General features: G+C 49.3%; 1 pseudogene; it reads left to right on the top strand.

Moving 5' to 3' along the window:
- The window catches only part of LOC147008697 (uncharacterized), a 25,793-nt pseudogene extending 8,060 nt beyond the window's left edge, over positions 1-17,733 (top strand).
- The last annotated feature ends 4,372 nt before the right edge of the window (positions 17,734-22,105 follow it).

Here is a 22,105-nt window from a genome sequence, read left to right as displayed (position 1 = left end):
CTCCATCTCACACTCCATATGTGGGGCATATGCACTGATGACATTCATCATCACCCCTTCAATTTCCAACTTCACACTCATCACTCGGTCAGACACCCTCCTCACCTCCAATACCCTCTTGACATGATCTTCCTTCAGGATTATCCCGACACCATTTCTCCTCCCATCCACACCATGGTAGAACAGTTTGAAACCACCTCCAATGCTCCTCGCCTTACTCCCCATCCACTTGGTCTCTTGTACACACAGTATGTCCACCTTTCTTCTCTCCATCATATCAGCCAACTCTCGCCCTTTGCCAGTCATCGTCCCAACATTCAGAGTTCCAACTCTCACCTCCACACTTCTACCCTTCCCCCTCTCCCACTGCCTCCGGACTCGCCTTTCCCGTCTCCTTCTCCTCCTTCGCCCAGCAGTAGCACAATTTCCACTGGTACCCTGCTGACCACCGGTACCGGTGGCGGTCGTTGGTAACCCGGGCCTCGACCGATCCGGTATGGAAATTCGTTTTGTTGTCCGCATAATGATTTGGCAAAGGTTTTTATGCCGGATGCCCTTCCTGACGCAACCCTGGTCGCCTCTTACGACACACAGGGATATGGTACACCTATTCTAACCGGGGCATACACCGGGCCCAGTACAACTGGTGCTCATTTCGCCGACCTCGGAAGGATGGCAGGCTGAATGGCAGGCTGAGTCAACCCCCTGGTGTTTTCGACTTGGTTTTTATATATATATATATATATATATATATATATATATATATATATATATATACATATATATACATATATATACATATATATATATATATATATATATATATATATATATATATATATATATATATATATATACATATATATACATATATATACATATATATATATATATATTAATTCAGTGTCCCAACGGGGCTTGAACTCAGGACCTCTTGGGTCCCAAGCCACTGCCCTTACCACTGCGCCAACACCAGGCTCTATACATATATATATATATATATATATATATATATATATATATATATATATATATATATATATATATATATATATATATATATATATATATATATATACACATTCACATTGCATATATATATATATATATATATATACATATATATATATATATATATATATATATATATATATATATATATATATATATATATATATATATATATATATACATTCACATTGCATATATATATATATATATATATATATATATATATATATATATATCCATCAGGTCAGGTATGGGAGCATGTGCCAGAACAGCGCGTCGCTGCGTCCACTTTCCGCCGGTACTCCACGGGCCTCCGTCTGGCCATCCCCCAGGCAGATGCCAGGCCCATCCCCATCTCCTTGAGATGATGGTCAACCTGCTGCAACCATGAGGCACGTGGTCGGCCCACTGGCCTCCTCCACTCATGAGACTCCCTCGCTGAGAGAATCTGGTGAGCAGGATCAGCGTCAGGAAAACGAGCCACATGTCCATACAGCCGCAACTGACGCTCACGGACTATGCAGGTAACAAATCTCATCAGAGTCTCTCTCAGCAACCGCTCGTTGGACACAAAATCCGACCAGCGATAGCCAAGGATTCTCGGAAGAGACCTGGTACCAAAGGAATTAAGTCTCCATCTCAGATCCTTGGTCAGAGTCCAAGTCTCGCACCCATAGAGCAAGACTGGAAGTACCAAGGACCTGAAGACTCGGACTTTCGTCCTCCCACACAGGTACCGGCAGCGCCACACCCCATGATCCAGTGAATCCATGACTCCCCAGGCCCGACCCAGACGTCTATTGACCTCTGACTCGCAGCCAGAAGAGACATGAATATCACTGCCAAGGTAAGTGAATCTCTACACGACCTCAACATCCTAACCACAAACAGACACAGACAGGACGGCAGCATCCAAGATGTCACCGAAAGCCTGAATCTTCGTTTTGACCCAATAAACCCGTAATCGCAACGGCTCCGACTCCTCATTCAGCACCTCGAGAGCCCCCAAGAGGATGTCTAAAGTCTCCGCAAAGATGACTGCATCATCTGCAAAATCAAGGTCCGAGATCTTGCCAAACGATGCAGCGCAACTTGATCTCTCCGACATCCTCCCCAAAATCCAGTCCATACAAGTGCTGAAAAGTGTGGGGGCAAGTACACATCCCTGACGAACTCCAGTAACAACTGGAAATAAGGCAGAGATGGTACCACCACACTTCACAGCACTCTCAGTACCAGAGTAGAGTTCAGACATCAGATCGATCTGTTTTGGTGGCACTCCACGAAGACCAAGAATCCTCCAGAGGATATCCGATTCACTGAATCAAACGCTTTACAGAGATCAACATAGGCTGCAAGCAGCCCCTGCCGAAACTCTCGTCTGCATTCGGTGAGGACACGAAGTGCAAGGATACGGTCAATCGTTGACCTCTTTGATGTAAAGCCTGACTGCTCTGGACGCTGGTGCTCAAGCAGATGGTGGCGAACCCTATCAAGAATTATCCGAGCAAAGGCCTTGCCCGGCACTGAGAGCAGCGTCAACCCTTCGTAGTTGTTGCAGTCTTGGCGATCACCCTTCCCTTTCCAGAGAGGGACAACAAGGCCCCTCTTCCAGTCAGTTGGGATGATGCCTGTGTTCCAGGCAGAGCACAAACTGCATGCAACGACACGAGTGCAGCATTTCCACCAGCCTTGAGAAGTTCAGCATGGATGCCACAGATCCCTGGAGCTTTGCCCCGTTTCAACTGGTTCACCACAGCCCGTGTTTCCACAAGCGAAGGTGGACCACAGTTGATTCGAGGGTCAGCAACAGGGATTGTAACACCCTTGACATCCAACTCAACAGCTGGGGGATCAGCCTGGTACAACCGCTCAAAGTAACCGGCCCAGCGGGCCTTCACTTCAGACTCCTCTGTCAAGAGCCTACCACTCTCTGCTCGAAATGCAGTGCTCCGAGGGATGGGCTTGGATGAACGTAATGCGCAAATTCCCCTGTAAGCGGGATGAGAATCACCTGTCCACAGGTGATGCTCTACCCCCTCACAGATTCCTCGCACATAGGCCTTCTTGTCCAACCTCAGTGCACGTACAGTTTTACGCCTCAGGTCCCTGAACAGCTCAGCTCTGCCATTCAGCCTGGCCCTGCGACTCTGGTCAATGGTATCCAGTGTCCCTTGAGAGACAAAATTCTTCTTTGCCCTGTGGTGAGCTCCAAGGCATCCACCGGCAAATTCAAGGACGGTGGTCTTGAAGGCGCTCCACAACTCTTCAGGACCCCCCAAAGCACCCAGACCCCCCAAGTGTCCACTCAGCCTGTTCACAAACTCCTCAGCTACTCTCTCATCCCTGAGCTTGGCAACATCCAGCCTAGGCTGGAATGGTACCATTCTCCAGGATTTAAGGTGCAGCTTTAGAGTTGCTACAACAAGCCTGTGGTCAGTATTGAGGAACTGAGCACTCCGGTAGACCCTGCAGTTCTGGATAATCCTCCAACGACTATCAATGAGGACATGGTCAATCTCCTTTGCCACACTGCCAGTGTTGGAATACCAAGTCCAGCGATGAGCTTGTGGGCGCTGAAACCATGAACCAGCCACCCTAAGTCCATGAGTCCACCCTAAGTCGATGCATTGAAATCCCCCAAGACTAGAAGTGTATCTCGTCTGGGGCACTGATCAACCACAGACTCGAGTGTGGCGTAGAATGCATCCTTCACAGTGAGATCACTCGCCTCAGTCGGAGCATAAACAGAGACCAGGGAAATGACACCTAAGGAGTGACGAATCCTTAATCTCATAATACGCTCGTTGACCGGTGTTAACTCAATTATCATGGGGGTCAGCTTATTGGACACAGCTACAGCAACTCCTTGGGTATGGTAACCATCAGAGCGACCAGACCAATAGTAGGTGTAACCACCCACCATTATCTCGCTGCAATCCGGTCTCCGAACTTCAGAGACAGCTGCAATCCCAATGTCCAAACGCTTGAGCTCAGATGATAACAGAGACAGGTGATCATCCTCTCTTAGGGATAGGACATTCCAGACACCCACCCGAAGGGCCGCCTCAGGTTAACCCAAGGAGACCGCCGTCTGGTGGACGACACCTCAGCACCACTCCGGCACACTCTCCCGCAATCTGACCCAGGGATGTAATCCCGTGGTTTCCCTCCTATCATCAAAGATTGGGGGTCCCGAAGGCTTTGCCCCAATCCCGTCATCGGGTGAGCTGCCCTGCGAAGGGAAGCTGCGCAGGAGGTACTCCCACGGAGTGGGTTTTCAGATTTTTTTCGTTTTTGCGTTTTGCGGAATGAAGGGTTTTACGGTGGCTGGAGTGCAAATCCTGCCACCAACCTCCTAATAAGAAGTAACCCAACTGCAGGAGGACGTCCGCAGACACAGTTGGGCACTAGATATGGATGGCCGTTGGCTCACAAGGAGCTCCTCCGCCCTTTGACAGGTTTTGTTTTTAATCCTGCTGGGTGTCCATATCCAAACACCCTCCTCAACAGAAAACCTGGTGGGGGAGACGGTTTAGTCGCCGACAACCCGACCATGGAACAGGTTAGTACAGGTTTACATGGTACCTGTAGCAGGTCACAGATCGAACCTGACCTGACTAAATCTATACAATATATATATATATATATATATATATATATATATATATATATATATATATATATATATATATATATATATATATATATTGTTGTGGTTACCAAATTCGCAAACCACCATTCAGGTCCCTTAGGTGAGATATCTCGGTAAGTATATGTGTAGTTAGGCCCAAACCCGTTGTCTAGAGGGAATAAATGTCATTCATGCGTGCTGCGACTCTTCAGGATAGCCGTTTTTCTTTTACTATCTTTATTTTGGACCAACCGCCATTATTGCCACCGCCAACCGCGTCTCAACAGTCATCACAACATCAACCACCCACCGCGGCGCCGCTTCACCACAGCAGCCACGACCTTTGCCGTCACACCTCGCAACCGTCGCATCGCCACCGTTCTTGCGCCGCTTGTGGGTACCGGTATTGGACTCGTGCAGGGCGCGCGCCGAACAGCGTGTACAAAACCACAGACTTTCCGCTCCAAAAACGGATCAAAAACGACTCACGCCCACTTTTGTTCCGTCCAATCGGTGAGCAAGGGGCGATTTGGCCCCGCCTCCAGGGCGTTGGAGGGCGGTCGCTATATGCAAATTCATGGATCAAAATGCATTCACGCCCACTTTTTCTCGGGCCAATGGGGAGCGAGGTGAAAGGTCGAAGGCAGGGGGTCAAAGGCGAAGCCACGGGGCTTATATAAGCGGCTGCGTTCGTCAGAAAAGTTGGAGTCGTGTCGTCGTCGTGGTGTGCGTTGGAAAGAGTGAGTTCGGAGTTCAAGAGGGTCGTCGGAAGTTGCGCGTTGGAACGAGCTGTGCGTTGGAACGAGTTGTCGGCGGAGCTGTGGAGAGGTGGCGGCGGCGAAGACGGACGAGGGGGTGCTCGCGTCGGTGCCGGGAGCTGAAGGCGGGAGGCCGACGGCGCGACCTGGTCGAGGTGGAGACGCTCGTCGCGGGACCCGAGACAGAGTAAAAATCCTCCTTTCCCCGAGCATCAGCAACCCCCTCCTGTTTCCCCCCCGCGCTGAGATAGTGCGACCAAGGGGGCCCCCTTCCCACCCCCTACCAGACACTGTCCGCGAGGCCCGCGGAGTTGAGGCACCACCGCCGCTCCGCGTCTCATCACCAGACGGGTCGGCCCGACACGGTCTCGGCCCCAGGCCCGCCTACCCCCTCATCCTGGAGAGTGGTTCTCTTTTCTTTTGCTTTGGGAATGTGTGTTGTCGGCGCCGTCTGTGAAGTAAAATTGTATAAGTGTTGCCGTGTGCTCGCGTAGTCGGTATTAGATCTGCATTGTCGCATTTGCTTTTTGTGTAAAATTGCATTGTGTTTCTTCTTCTTTTCTATGTGCTTTTGGTGGAATTGTATATGTGTGCTTTCCGTTCATCGCGAATAAATGTGCTTTATGTTGAACTGTTTCCCGCTTCGCTTCGTCATTTCTTTCATTGAATCCTCATCTTGCTTCACGTAAAGGGTTGGTCGTGGGCTGAATACGCCCGATAATTAATCGAACCGTCGAGGCCGACGATAACACCGCTCGGTTATCCCGATAGTACGGAACGGGTCGCTTAAGTGGCCCGTGTCCGAAGTCGACCTGCGGCGAGGTGCGATCGCCCGGTCTACCCTCCGTGTGGGTACTTAGGTAGGTCGAATTTGGCGAGCAACCCTATCCCACGCGGGGGCCGATTGGCTCGATCGCGGTGAGACCGAAAGGTCCACCCGTGACTGGTTCCCAGCGTTAGTCCGAGAGGGTCACGACTGGATTGTCCGTCCGGTGGGCGACGTGCCGCGATTCGAGTTATGTGGCCGTCAGCACGCCGGCGGGCGCGAATCCGCGACACTGGTGTCAGGTCGTGCGATATAAACCCATCGCCCTCCTCGCGGCACTGGTATTGGAGAACGGAAAACGGGCTCTCCTGTCTCCAATTAAATTCACGGGAATCGGTCCAGGGGTGAGAGGAGCGACCCCCGATTCCCTCCAAATTACGAGCGAGCTAAATTAACCCTTTAAGAGAAGCAAGATGGCGTCTCAAGGCGAGCGGGAGCCGGGGGTATTAGGTATGTGTCGTCATGTAGGATCCATGGCCCAGGTCGGTTCTTTTTATAATTATAACCCCACCACTAACTGTGGTCAGTGGGAGCGGCTTGAGCACAAACTTTGCCGGCAAACGGAGTCGCACAATGGCAGCACGGAGCGGGCTGATATTAATGGCCCAGCAAGATGCGTGAGCTCCCAGTCACCGGTTCAAGGCACGTGGTCACGGCATGTGCCATGGCAGGCGTGGCAGGATGACTATGCGAGCATTGGCAGGCTTCAGGCACAATTGGGGGATGTCTTGGAAAAGGTGAAGCGTTATGAATAATATATCGAGGAGGTGCAACGTGGAGTGGACGAGTCACAACGGCACGCAGACGTGCTTCAGAAAAATTACGTGTACGGGGGGACACAGCGATTGGACGATTTACTGGAACGAATTCGGTGGCAAAAACATGACTTGGCCAATAGAGTCGACAAATTACGTGGGAAAAAGAATTTGGTAGTGTTTTATACCCGTCAGTTGGAATATGCGAAGAGCAAACTGAACAAAAGAATAGAGGAACAGCAGATTGGTATCTCCCAGGAAAGGAAACAATGGGAGGAAGAATGGAAAACCGAGCTCGAAAAGAAACAAAAGGAGCACGACTTGGAAGTAAAACAATTAATGGAAAAATTATTGGAGCAAGCAAGGCGGTTCAAAGAACTGGAGGAGAGAGTGAGGGAAATACAGTTGGAGGAGAAAAAATGTGAGCATGATGGGGAGTTGGAACAATTGAAGGAAGAGATAAGAACAGGAAATCAGGAAAGAGAAAGCCTAGAATGGAAGATAGAAAGAGGAGAGAGACAGCTCGAGGAAAGGGCGGAGGAATTGCTGGAAAAGTCAGAACAGTTCGAAGAACTGCAGGGAGAATTGAGGGAGGAAGGAGAAAGGAAAACAAAGCTCGAAAAGGAAAAACGCGAACAAGATGGAGAATTGGAACTACTGAAGCGAGAGGTAAGGGCAAGCCAGTTTAAAAGAGAAATCCTGGAAGGGGAGATTAGAATGGGAAAGGAATGGCAGAAAAAACTAAATGAATACAGTAAAAAAAGGGATGAATTGAGGAGGGAAGCGGTGGAAAGAAGAGATGAAATGAGTGAAGAAGCACGCAAGATGAGAAAGGAATTGGAAAAGAAAGCTTCTGATTTACAGAAACACCAAAACAAAGAGAGGGAATTGCAAAACGAGTTGAGGATGGTGAGAGAAGAAAGAACGACAGCAGAGAATGAAACGTTAAGGAACCACACTGAGCAGATTGAACAAGTAGAAGCCAAAGCAAAGTCGGAGTGTGCGGAGATGAGAAAGGAATTGGAAAAGAAAGTTTCTGAGTTACAGAAACACCAGAACAAAGAGAGGGAACTACAAAACGAACTGAGAGTGTTAAAAGAGGAAAGGAAGAGAACGGAAAATGAAACTTTAAGAAACCACACTGTACAGATCGAACAGCTGGAAGCGAAGGCCAGATTAAAGAATGAGATGCAAGAAAGAGTAATGATGGAAGAACGAATCAGACAGGAGAAGGAAGTCAGCCAACTGAAAGAAATAACGAGATTGCAGAATGAGGAACAAGAAAGGGTACTGAAAGAACAAGGAATGAGACAGGAGAAGGAAATCAGCCAACTGAAGGAAACCACGAGATTGCAGAATGAGATGCAAAAAAGAGTAATGAAGGAAGAACAAATCAGACAGGAGAAGGAAGTCAGCCAACTGAAAGAAATAACGAGATTGCAGAATGAGGAACAAGAGAGACAGTGGAATAAAAAACTGAAAGTGTATGAATTTGAAACTGAACGACAAAAGGAAAAAAATAGGTTGGAATACGAGGAGAAGTTGAAGGAGCAAGGAATGAAGCAGGAAGGAGAAATCAGGAGATTGAAGGACACAAGGAGATTGGAGAGGGAAGAACGAGAGGAACAATGGAATAGAAAACAAAAAGAACATGAATCTGAGGTTGACCAATTGAAAGAAAAGCTGAGGCTGGAGTACGAGGAGATAGACAAAGAACAGCGAATGAAACACAAAATGGAGATGAATCAAATGAAGAAAACCATGAAACTGGATAAGGAAAGACAGGAGAGGAAACGAGGAAGAGTAATTAGACAGCAGCAAATGAAACACAAAAAGGAGATTAACCAAATGAAGAAAACCATGAAACTGGAGAAGGAAGGACAGGAGAGGAAACGAGGAAGAGTAGTGAGAGAACAGCGAATGAAACACAGGAAGGAAATGAGCCAATTGAAAGAAACAATGAGATTGGAAAACAAAGAGCAGGAGGCACAGTGGGAGATAAAACAACAACTATATGAGTGTGAAATTGAACAACTAAAACGGAGAGCGAAACTGGAGTCAACGGAGATTGAGGAGCTCCGGAGGGAGAACGAACAGCTAATGGGGCTCAGAGAGAAAGAACGACTCAGATGGGAAGGAAAAAGGAACCAGGAAGAGACAGAAATAAGGAACAAGGAGAGAAAATGTATAGAGACACGGGAGACAAGAGACGAGGTGAAAGGAATTGCGAGGGAGAGAAGAGAACAATTAAGACGGAAAGCAAGGATGAGGTACGCAGAGATCGTGAAAGAGCAAGGAGTGAAAAACAGGGAAGGACGGGAGCGACTGAAGGAGAAAGCAAGGTTGACCTACATAAAGATAAGGGAAAGACGCCAGAAAGAAGCAGAGACCAATAGACAAGAGGAGACGACAGAAAGAATAAAATGTATAGAGACACGGGAGATAGAGGGTGAATTGGACAAGGTTAGTGACGCACACACACACACAGAGGTAGTGGAGGACCATGAGGGGGAGCTGGCTGACTGGGTGGAGGCCCAGTGCGAGCAGCTGGATGGCCTCCTCCAGGAACGAGGGGAGGGAGTATGCCCCCTTGAGGCGAGTCACGACCAGGTGAGTTCGGTCGTGCTTTGCGAGGTTGAGGGGACGGGTGCTGTGGACAGGTGCACGGAGAGCTTGGGGGGTATAGAGGCCCCGGAGACCCTTATGGGGACACGAATCCCCAGTGTAGTTGTCCCTGTGTGTGGTGCAAGGTGTGAGTGCGTCCCCGTGTGTGGAAGCGACCCCGTGTGTGAGTGGTGTGGTGGCGATGGTGCCGGAGTACGTGCTTCCCAGCACGCCGTGTGTGGATGAGGCACCGCGGGTGAGTTCCCCCGCGTGTGTGAGTGAGACCGTGTGTGTGAGTGAGGCACCGCGGGTGAGTGCCCCCGCGTGTGTGAGTGAGGCACGGTGTGTGGATGAGGCAGCACGAGTGGGTGGAAGGCCGCGAGTGAGTGGAGTCACGTGTGCGAGGGAGGTAGCATGCGTGAGTGAACGGCCGAGTGCAAGGGAGACCGTGTGTGTGAGAGAGCAGTATGTGAGGGAGATGTCGGTTGGCATGCGGGAGCACGCAGCCGCGTCTCCCGGTGTGAATATAATGGAGTGGAGTGTGTGCGTCGTAACACGCAGGTGTGCGTGGGTCGAATGGCGACGACGGCGACAGAGGAAAGGAAGCCGAGTAGCGGCTGTAGTTGTTTCGGGGACCGTGCCGGGTTCACCCAGCAGTGAGCACGAGGTCCGTGCTGTGCAACGCACGAGACCTCCACGTGCTCGCTTGCGATAGTGAAGTCCCGGTCCGGAAACGCCAGCGGTGGATTTGCCGATCCCGCGGACGGACAAAGTTTAGGCAGGATTTCGGATTTGGACCGGACGGGTTCTCCACGCGATCGTGTGTGTTAAGCTCCAACGGGCAAAGCACATGTGTTCGCGTGGGGAACCCCTCGAGACGTGGGGCTTGTTTTTTTATGCGCACGGTGACGTCATGGCTGCACGTGGTTGGAATCCGGCAGGAGGGGTATCCCTGCCGGATGGTACCGTCCAAGGATGGACGAGGAACACGTGCAGCTGCATGACGTCACGGGCAGGTGCAAAGTGCGCGAGTTGCCGCGCTGGCGCTGCGCATGTAAAGAAAAAAAAAAAAAAGCAAGCCTCACTTTCGGGTGCACAGGATTCCTGGGCAAGGGGTGGAAGACCCCCTTGGCCTGGGCACAGGATGGAAACTAGTTAGGGGGAAGGGTTAGCTCAGCTAGACCGACTCCATGGGGCAGGGGTAAGTCCTCATGGAGTCCGTGGAATGGATTAGTTAGAGGGATTGTAGCGAGATTTAGGTTGGGAAATAAAATGATTTATTTGGAGACAGTGACAGACTTGTGGATATGTAGAGGGGACGTTGCTTAGCTACGTCGCGTTAAAAGGAACGTGCTATAGTTTAAGGGACAACGTGGGAGCACGAGTTAGTTAGGGGATGTAGTTAGAAGGATGGCAGAGTTCAGCGGTGTGTGTGTTGAAAAGTTGTGAGGTGAGCACTTGTTGAGTGAGTGAGGCCAGCGGGTCTGTGTGAGTGGAGCGAATGGGGAATGCATGGTGCGATGAGTGATTGGGGGGAGGAGTGACTCCCGCCCAAGGGACCCCCGGGGTCAGTGTAGAGTGAGTTAGCTGGGTTAGTCAAATTTACAAAATGGAGGTCGTTTTGTTGTTGGTGGGAGTGTAGGCTCGAAACCCGTTTGGAGGGGTGCAGGAGCCCTGTTGACGGGCTGGGAGCATGGCTGCGAAAAGTGAGTATCGCTGAGTGGGTACCCCGGGCACCAGGCTAGTCGGCCGTGGTAGGCCAAGGGCCCATGGGGGGCCGGGATAGCGTAGTGGGCACGGGTGCGCCTGCTTGGTGCGGGGGCCCGGGGCGCCATGAGCCGCGTGGGCAGTGTTGTGGGCAAGGGTGACCCTCGGAAAAGGGGCCTGGGAAGCCAGCCTGCCATGTGTGCGTTTCAGGGGAGGTGCCATGGGGGGCACTCCCCGGTGTTAGGGAGCTGGTAGGCTCGGAGGCAGTGTAGTGCCCGGGGGTGCCATAGCGGGAGATTCGGCAGAGGGTCGTGCCTGCCAAAGGGAGCCACGTGTCCCAGCCATGAGACCGTGTGAGGGCACGGAGTGAAAATTGGGGGGCGAGGCCCGAAATTGTGAGGACACCAACACAGGCGACGGGAATCTGGGTTTATAGAACCAATAGTTTAAGCGAGAGGCGCTTGTTGAAAGCCCCGGGGTAGTTTAACAGTTAAATGGTTAGGGTAGATTAGGAGATGTACCCCTCCGCACCATCCATCCCCTCGCTGTCGTTGTGGGCCGCTGGACCCACTTGGTGTTAAGATCGCCGAACTCTGGGGAGGCCATTCTGAGGCTTGAGTTGGGCCTCGACACAGGACGTGAGCTCTCCCTTGTTCCCCTCCGGGAAGGGAACGTAGGGGTTGGGAGTAGGCTAGGTGACAGAATAGGTAAGCCGAACAAGGACAGTAAAGGGGTTTAGGGGACGATTTATAGTGGGGAAGTAAAAATAAAAAAATAAGTTGGGGCTAAATTGGGGTTTGACAAATTAAGGGAGTGGGTATGTACAGTGACAGGCAAAGGCGATAGGCTGGGAGGGAGACAGGTAGGTAGGTCCGAGCCCACCTTCCAAGTGGCCAGCACCACCGCACTCCCTCCACCAACCTCCACTGAACGGCAAAGGCTGGCCAGCTTCATCTGCTGGCTGTGTTACTGCAAGGTCTGTGCCGGCCCACTTCATCTGCCGGCTGGCTGTTTTTCTTCAAGGCCTGTGCCGGCCCACTTCATCGGCAGCTGTTGTGTTGCTGCAAGGCCTGTGCCGGCCGGATCATCTGCAGCTGTGGTACTTCAAGGCCTGTGCCGGCCAGTTCATCTGCCGGCTGTGTTTGCCTGCAGCGGCCTTCTTCTGCGGGCTGTGTTTGCCTGCAGCGGCCTTCTTCTGCGGGCTGTGTTTGCCTGCTGCCTTTGCCATGCCATGCCCACTGCCCACGTTCACCAGCCCCGTTCAATTTTGCTTTCCCCCCCCCCCCCCTGTTCATTGCCATGTGCGCCAGGATCAAAGCAACAGTTTGCAAGCTGCAAGAACTGCCCTGTTGGCAGCTACAACACGGGCCTGCAGTGGCGGCCCGTGCACCGTGTTTGTGTCCATCCATCCATTCGTTGTGTTCATTGCGTGTGCCACTTGAGCTGGCACGGAGACTGCATTTGTGCAGCCCATGCACCGTTGTGGTTCACTGCGTTCAGTTCAAACCATTCATCCATCCATTCGTTGTGTTCATTGCGTGTGCCACTTGAGCTGGCACGGAGACTGCGTTTGTGCAGCCCATGCACCGTTGTGGTTCACTGTGTTCAGTTCAAAAAGGGAAGGCCATGGACTGCGTGTGAGCAGCCAGCCACGTTCCCTGTCACCTGCATTGTTTTGAGCCAGAGACTGCATGCGAGCAGCCTGGCTCCCTGCTAACTGCTTTCTTTTTGCAGATTTCAGTGATCCTGGGCCATGGTTTAGTGTAAAATTTGTAAGTTAAGGTTAAGATGTACTGTAAATATGAGTGCGCCCCCGGCATGTTTGTCTTAGCGCCGGCAATTTTATTTAAGTCGTCCGTGTGAGTGAGTTTGTTTAGGTAGTTACGCAGCCCTCAGGTTATTTATTTTGGGGACACGAATACCATGAATGTTGCACTCAGGGATCCGTAGGTAAAATGTACTAGGGGAAAACTACACATGATGGCACACGAAAATTTGACGACTCAGGACGAGTCTGTAAAAAGGGGAGGGGGTAGTGTTGTGGTTACCAAATTCGCAAACCACCATTCAGGTCCCTTAAGTGAGATATCTCGGTAAGTATATGTGTAGTTAGGCCCAAACCCGTTGTCTAGAGGGAATAAATGTCATTCATGCGTGCTGCGACTCTTCAGGATAGCCGTTTTTCTTTTACTATCTTTATTTTGGACCAACCGCCATTATTTCCACCGCCAACCGCGTCTCAACAGTCATCACAACATCAACCACCCACCGCGACGCCGCTTCACCACAGCAGCCACGACCTTTGCTGTCACACCTCGCAACCGTCGCATCGCCACCGTTCTTGCGCCGCTTGTGGGTACCGGTATTGGACTCGTGCAGGGCGCGCGCCGAACAGCGTGTACAAAACCACGGACTTTCCGCTCCAAAAACGGATCAAAAACGACTCACGCCCACTTTTGTTCCGTCCAATCGGTGAGCAAGGGGCGATTTGGCCCCGCCTCCAGGGCGTTGGAGGGCGGTCGCTATATGAAAATTCATGGATCAAAATGCATTCACGCCCACTTTTTCTCGGGCCAATGGGGAGCGAGGTGAAAGGTCGAAGGCAGGGGGTCAAAGGCGAAGCCACGGGGCTTATATAAGCGGCTGCGTTCGTCAGAAAAGTGGGAGTCGTGTCGTCGTCGTGGTGTGCGTTGGAAAGAGTGAGTTCGGAGTTCAAGAGGGTCGTCGGAAGTTGCGCGTTGGAACGAGCTGTGCGTTGGAACGAGTTGTCGGCGGAGCTGTGGAGAGGTGGCGGCGGCGAAGACGGACAAGGGGGTGCTCGCGTCGGTGCCGGGAGCTGAAGGCGGGAGGCCGACGGCGCGACCTGGTCGAGGTGGAGACGCTAGTCGCGGGACCCGAGACAGAGTAAAAATCCTCCTTTCCCCGAGCATCAGCAACCCCCTCCTGTTTCCCCCCCGCGCTGAGATAGTGCGACCAAGGGGGCCCCCTTCCCACCCCCTACCAGACACTGTCCGCGAGGCCCGCGGAGTTGAGGCACCACCGCCGCTCCGCGTCTCATCACCAGACGGGTCGGCCCGACACGGTCTCGGCCCCAGGCCCGCCTACCCCCTCATCCTGGAGGGTGGTTCTCTTTTCTTTTGCTTTGGGAATGTGTGTTGTCGGCGCCGTCTGTGAAGTAAAATTGTATAAGTGTTGCCGTGTGCTCGCGTAGTTGGTATTAGATCTGCATTGTCGCATTTGCTTTTTGTGTAAAATTGCATTGTGTTTCTTCTTCTTTTCTATGTGCTTTTGGTGGAATTGTATATGTGTGCTTTCCGTTCATCGCGAATAAATGTGCTTTATGTTGAACTGTTTCCCGCTTCGCTTCGTCATTTCTTTCATTGAATCCTCATCTTGCTTCACGTAAAGGGTTGGTAGTGGGCTGAATACGCCCGATAATTAATCGAACCGTCGAGGCCGACGATAACACCGCTCGGTTATCCCGATAGTACGGAACGGGTCGCTTAAGTAGCCCGTGTCCGAAGTCGACCTGCGGCGCGGTGCGATCGCCCGGTCTACCCTCCGTGTGGGTACTTAGGTAGGTCGAATTTGGCGAGCAACCCTATCCCACGCGGGGGCCGATTGGCTCGATCGCGGTGAGACCGAAAGGTCCACCCGTGACTGGTTCCCGGCGTTAGTCCGAGAGGGTCACGACTAGATTGTCCGTCCGGTGGGTGACGTGCCGCGATTCGAGTTACGTGGCCGTCAGCACGCCGGCGGGCGCGAATCTGCAACAATATATATATATATATATATATATATATATATATATATATATATATATATATATACATTACCTACATATATATATATATATATATATATATATATATATATATATATATTTACATATACATACATATATATCTTTTTTCGGCTGCTCCCTTTATGGGTCGCCACAGCGGATCATCCGTTATGATCCGCATAATGATTTGACACAGGTTTTACGCCGGATGCCCTTCCTGATGCAACCCTGGTCGCCTCTTACGACACAGGGATATGGTAGACCTATTCTAACCGGGGTATACTCCGGGCCCAGTACACTGGTACTCACTTCGCCGACCTCGGAAGGATGACAGGCTGAGTCAACCTCCTGGTGTGCATTAATTCAAGTGGCCAACGGAGCTTGAACTCAGGACCTTTTGGATCCCAAGCCACTACCCTAACCATTACGCCAACACCAGGATACATATATGTATATATATATATATATATATATATATATATATATATATATATATATATATATATATATATATATATATATATATACATATATATATATATATATATATATATATATATCAACATCAAAAAGTACATCATGTATTTATATCAACATCAAAAAGTACATCATGTATTTATATCAACATCAAAACACCCATCACATTTATATCAACATCAAAAATTACATCATATTTATATCAACATCAAAACACCCATCACATTTATATCAACATCAAAAATTACATCATATTTATATCAACATCAAAAAATATGTCATATTTATATAAACATCAAAAAATACATCATATTTATATCAACCTCAAAAAATACATCATATTTATATCAACATCAAAACATCCATCACATTTATATCAACATCAAAAAAATACATCAAATTTATATCAACATCAAAAAATAAATCAAATTTATATCAATATCAAAAAATACATCATATTTATATCAACATAAAAAAAATCATATTTTTATTATCAAAAAATATTCGGGTGTGAAGTCCTATAAGTGTTCTGTGTGTTCGAAAGCATTTACTTCTTCATAAGATTTATATAAACACCAAAAAAAAACATCAAATTTATATCAACATCAAAAAATACATCAAATTTATATCAACATCAAAACACATCACATTTATATCAATATCAAAACATACATCACATTTATATCAATATCAAAACATACATCACATTTATATCAATATCAAAACACATCACATTTATATCAATATCAAAACATACATCACATTTATATCAATATCACATGAAGGTCCCTGTCATGTAAGGACCTGAAAGTCCTTGCAGTGTCCATCATGTTTACCCTGTGTATGCCACCCCATCCCTCTCCCTTCCACAGATCTCCTCATCTCTCTTTTACACACTCTTTTTTCCCCTTCCCTCTCCCACTCCTATTGTCTCCTGCTCCCCTTGTTGTGCATTTCTGTGTGTTAGCTCTCATACGAGCCTCGACAGTGTATAGAAAAAAAAAGAAGGCTCATTGGGGTCATGATTGACTGAAGAGGTGCAAAAGCTGGGGGCCCGTGTAGCAGAACAAGAGCAGGCATTAACTGATAGAGGCCCGTGGGTGGGGCAATTGAATGGGAAAGAGTGGATGAGATGTTACAGGAGTGGCTGAACATTGTGGACAGTAAAATTGAGGCAAAGGTTGCGTGGGTCCAACAGAATCTGCGAGACAAAGTGAGTCGATCTATTGGGCAGATGTAGATGCAGGACAAGAATAAAGTGACTCAGCAGACCCCCACCTCAAATTACATTTGGGCACCGGAGGTTCCCAAGTCAAATTCTTAATATGGTGGGGGGGGGGTGCCTTGTCCCTGAGCTGGAATTGGAGATGGAAGGATCGGGGAGAAAAGTTTAAAAAAAAAACAATGTCATCCCCTTAGTACATTTTGATGGATCAGGTAGTGTCGAGGCTTACCTGACGCAATTTAAATACGTGTCTCAGCTCAATGGTTGGGGGGAACGAGAGCGCATAGGAAATTTGGTGGTGATACTGCGGGGCCCAGCTGCCAATGTTTGAAACATGGTCCCAGAGTATACATGGACAAGTGAGGTCATTTGCGACACCTTGAACCATAGGTTTGGGATGGATGCGAGGTGCGATCTGATCCAGGCGCAGCTGCAGCATCGTAAAATAAAACCTGGTGAAACGTTACAGGAGCTGGCCAGGATGTATACCAATCTGTGAGGACTGTGTATAGGAGCCTGGCAAAAGAGTTGTGGGACAAGCTGGCGACAGAGATTTACGACCGCTCTTCCTGATCCTGAGGTCCGAACCCAAGTGGAACTGCAGGGCCTGAACATGGTGCACTGAGCAGCTGAGTGCTTGGAGACTGTCCTTCTTGAGGAAGTCAAACCACATATCAGACAGGCCATCGTTAAAAGGTGTGACAGGTGGAGGTATGGGATCAGGAAGAGGCAGAAGGAATCGGACATTAACCGGAAGCTAAGAGGGATCAGCCGGCAGTTGTCAAATTTTATAAAGGGGAAAATTGCAGCGGTGCAATCTGGGGTCACAACAGGGCAGCCCGACCCTTGTCGGGTTGTCCCGGGATTTGCGTGAGGTGCTCCATCTGGATTCCTGAAGGGCCTATTTATGGGGAGTTGTTTCACATGTGGGAGAAGAGGGCACATGCAGTGATAATGTCTGAACCCACCCATATACAGACCTCCGAGCAGGTCTGACAGCCAGGAGAGAGGAGGACCTCTCAATGGATCATAGGGTCCAGAGAGGGGGGTCACTGCCAAGAGTGGGTCCGGCAGCCACTGCTGGTTGACCGGGAAACTAGAACAAGCCGAGCATACAGGGCCAAGCTCGGCTGGCAAGTGTGTGGAGAAGTGCCCTTCTTTGGTGAAGACAGTGAATTGCGGAAGAATTGTCACGGGTAATTTGAGGGTTCGATGCAAAATTGAGGGGGAAATATGTGAGGCTGTGGTGGACAATGGGGACAGTGACACCATTATAAATCCGAGTATATTAGACCAGAGCATTGGAGGCTGGGATAAAATTGATGGGTTAATAGGACACAACCTTCAATTGGCTAAGGGGGAGACAGCTCCAATATTAGGGTGCGGGGTTGTGAGGATGGAGTTGGGTGGTCTGGAGGTCAATGTGGTGGTATGGGTGGCCGAGGTGTGTGACCATTGTCTCATGGGACTGAGTTTCCTGGTGGAACATGACTGCCAACTAGACCTTGGGTGGGGCCATATGTGGTTGGGTATTGAGGCTGCAGTTGGTCAGACTGGGGGATGATGAGGAAGTGCAGGGGGCGTGGCTGCAGGTGCCACACACTATAACCATGCCTCCCAGGTCAGAGGCCTTGGTCATGCCGGAGTTGGCAGCAGGTGCTCATCACATTGGTCAGCAGGGGCTATTGGAGCCATGGCCCTGACAGGGTGCCAAAGGACTGATGGTGGGTCACACCCTTATGAACACTTGTGGGCCTATGTTGGCCATCCGACTGTTTAATGTGTCTGATAGCCCTCACAAAGTAAGGAGCGGAGTTGTCGTCGCCAAGTGTAGTTGAGTAGTAGAGGTCACCGGAGTAGGCGGATCCACATGCTTGCCAGCACCGCCGGATGAAAAGACAACTTTGGGGAAAATTGTTTGGCCCGAGGGAGTACAGCACATGATGACATGCTTTGAAGAGGGCCTAACATCGGAGCAGGTAGAGACTTTGCACAATTTGGGTGGCAAGAACTTGGATGTTTTCTCTCTCTCCCAAGGATGTTGGATCCACGAGCCCCCTCAGGCATCAAATTAATACTGGTGAGGCTCGGCCTGCTCGCAAACTGCCATGGTGGCTCCCTTTCGCCAAGAAAGAGGAGGCAGAAGAACAGGTGAGAAAAATGGGGAAAGCCGGGATTATTGAGCCCTCGATGAGTCCTTGGGTGTCACTGATTGTGCTGCTGAGAAAGGACAGGACCATTCGGTTCTGTGTGGATTATCGCCACCTCAATCATGTGACATTCAAGGACTCGTATCCCCTGCCAAGGATTGATGACACCCTCGATGTCATTTCCAGCTCAAATTAGTTTTCAACATTGGATTTAAAGAGTGGTTATTTGGCAGGTAGAGATGGACAAAGCAGCGAGAGAGAAAACAGTGTTCTCCATGGGAAAGGGCCTCTGGCAGTTTGTCATCATGCCCTTTGGATTGTGCAATGCCCCTGCCACATTTGAGCATCTGATGGAATGTGTCCTAATTGGGTTACCATGGCAAACCCGCCTGGTCTCTTTAGACGACATATTGGTCCACGCTGCCAAAAATTTATTGGAGGCGTTTGAGAGGTTAAGGGGAGCCGGGTTGAAATTTAACCCGAGCAAGTGCAAAATTTTCAGGAGAGAGGTGACTTACCTCGGTCACGTGATCAAGGAGAGCGGCATAGTCACTGACCCGGTGAAGGTAAAATCGGTGAAAGAGTGGCTCGCCCCCACAAACGTAAGATAGGTCAGAGGATTTTTAGGCTTCTGCTCTTACTACGGGAGGTTTGTGGCAAACAAATTGCAAGACCCTTGCACAAATTGAGGTATAAAGGAGAAAATTTTGATTGGTCAGAGAGCTACATTGAGGCATTGACTCACCTGAAACATCCTCTGCTCGAGGCCCCTGTTGGCATACCCGACAGATAATGGCAATTGCATCCTTGATACGGATGCTTGCCAAGAAGTATTGGGAGCTGTGCTATCACAAGTGCAGCAGGGAGTCGAGAAGGTTATTGTGTATAACCGGGCACTTTTGAGGCCCGAACAAAATTATTGCATAACCTGCAAAAAACTATTGGCCCTACTGTCTGCAGTTGGACACTTCCACCCTTACCTTTATGGAGGGGAGTTTGTGATCTGGGTAGATCATGTCTCCTTGCAATGGCTTCTTTGTTTCCGGAGTGACAAATTGCAAGCTGGCTTGAGAAGCTACAGCAGTATAATTTCAGTGTACATTATCGGCCCGGCAAAGCACATCCCAATGCGAGCGCTCTTTCTCGGCGACCCTGTTGGCAGCTACAGTGTAAATTTTATGACAAGCAAGAAGCCAAGGATTCAGTTGAGCATGACCAGATTGATGCATGCCTATATGCAGTGAGAGTGTCCCAGTGAACTTTGCCACAACCCCCCCCCGAATTGGGCAATGTAAATTGGCAAGAGAGTCAAAAGGAGGATCCCGTTTTGGGCCCCCTTTTTCATTGATTGCAGGAGGACAAAAGACCTTCTTGGGAAGAATTTGCTCCACATGGGGCTCAGGTAAAGGCCTATTGGGCACAATGGCAGATGTTAGGTTTGAAGGATGACCATTTGTATAGGAAATGGGCAACACCAATAGGCGATGTAGCTTCCTGGTTGATTGTGGTACCAGACAAATTGAAAGAAATGGTAATGGGCAAGTACATGGGGCTAGGACAATGGGCCATTTGGGCGAAGCCAAAACTTTGGCAAAATTGCAAAGGTTCTATTGGGTGAATTCGGGGAGAGACATTCAAAATTGGGTGAGATCCTGTGATCTTTGCCACGGTAAGAATTCCCCCCCCCCCTCCAACCACGTGCGCGCAAGGCCCCACTCAAGGTGTATAAAATTGGAGCGCCACTTGAGCTGGTGGCCAAAGATGTGGTTAGGTCCCTACCAGTCACCCGCCGAGCGAACAGGTACATCATGATGGCAATGGATTATTTCAGAAAATGACCAGAGGCCTCTCCATTGCCCAACCAGGAAGCCCGGCTGATAGATCACCCTCCAGTTGCGGGATTATTTTCTCAATTTGACGTCCCCATGGTGCTGCACACTGACCAGGGCTGGAACTTTGAGTCCGAGCTTCTGTGGTCGGTGTGTGAGCTCCTTCAAATTAACAAGACCCAAACAACCCCTTTTAGGCCCCAGTCGGATGGAATGGTGGAGAGGTTCAACAGAGCCCTATTGACTCAGTTGGCCCTCTTCACCTCCAAGCACCAGCAGGATTGGGACGAGCATCTCGCCTTTGTGTTGATGGCCTATCGGACCGCACAGCATGCGACCACTCGATGCACCCCCGCCTTGTTGATGTTCGGTTGGGAAATGCGAGTCCCCATAGATTTGTGGGTGGGACCATCACCGGAGGAACCAGTTGAAGCATCCATAGAAAGTTATGCCAGCAAATTGAGGAAGAGCATGGAAACTGCTGCGGAGGAAATTCACACAAAAGAGAAAACACTTTATAAATAGATCGTTTATTATATAAAAGCACACGTGTGGGGAAAAAAGCTTGTCGCAAGAGTCCAAGCAGATCTCTGCCTCTGAGCTAGAAGACATGGCCTTTTATGCGATTGGAAAATCAGGAGGGGTCAGAACATCACAGGGCACTTAGTTAATCGATACCAGACTACAAGAAAGCTTTGTTTGCACACGGAGTCCTCGAAGCAAAGAGAAAACAATCTTGCGCATAATTAAAACAGATAGTGCTGTGAAAGAATGTGTCTTCTTTCAGGGGCGTGTGTACACAGACAACCTTCATTTACTTTAGGCAATGATAAGCATTTATCTCAGCATGCAGATGGAGTATCTGGTTTGCACAGCTTTTGCAGAATAATCAGAGATCCATGACCTCAGCAGTTCGATGAGACTCCTGCTTTACAATCAAAGTAAGAGGACAATGGGAAGACAGATTTCATGTTTGTACAACTTTGCAATTGAATGAGGCCAGAGTTAATGAGACTAATGCCTTTGGGGGGCTAGATTCTCCGGTGCCACAAAAGTAGTTCTCCCCAATTTGCCAACCAAGTGAAATCTCTCGATAGAATATGATATTGTTACATAGTTAACTAACATACGATATCTATTCATTTATAACAACCTTCAGCCTGCAATGATCCATTATAAAGTATATTTTAGAGTAACAAACAACAAATGGGTACATATTTCCTTGAACCAAGCATGGACTAGCAAGATCTCATAAGCCTGTATCTCACTGGGCTGCGACAGCTCACGACTAGTTGGAGTCACAAAATTGCGATAAAACAGTGATAATTTTCACTTGGAATCACAC

Source organism: Eptatretus burgeri, chromosome 18, assembly GCF_056783735.1.
Source record: "Eptatretus burgeri isolate ZD-2024b chromosome 18, Ebu_testis_v1, whole genome shotgun sequence".
Lineage (NCBI taxonomy): Eukaryota > Metazoa > Chordata > Myxini > Myxiniformes > Myxinidae > Eptatretus > Eptatretus burgeri.
Note: the sequence above shows the minus strand (reverse complement) of the source record. Positions and strands in the feature narration are given on the sequence as shown.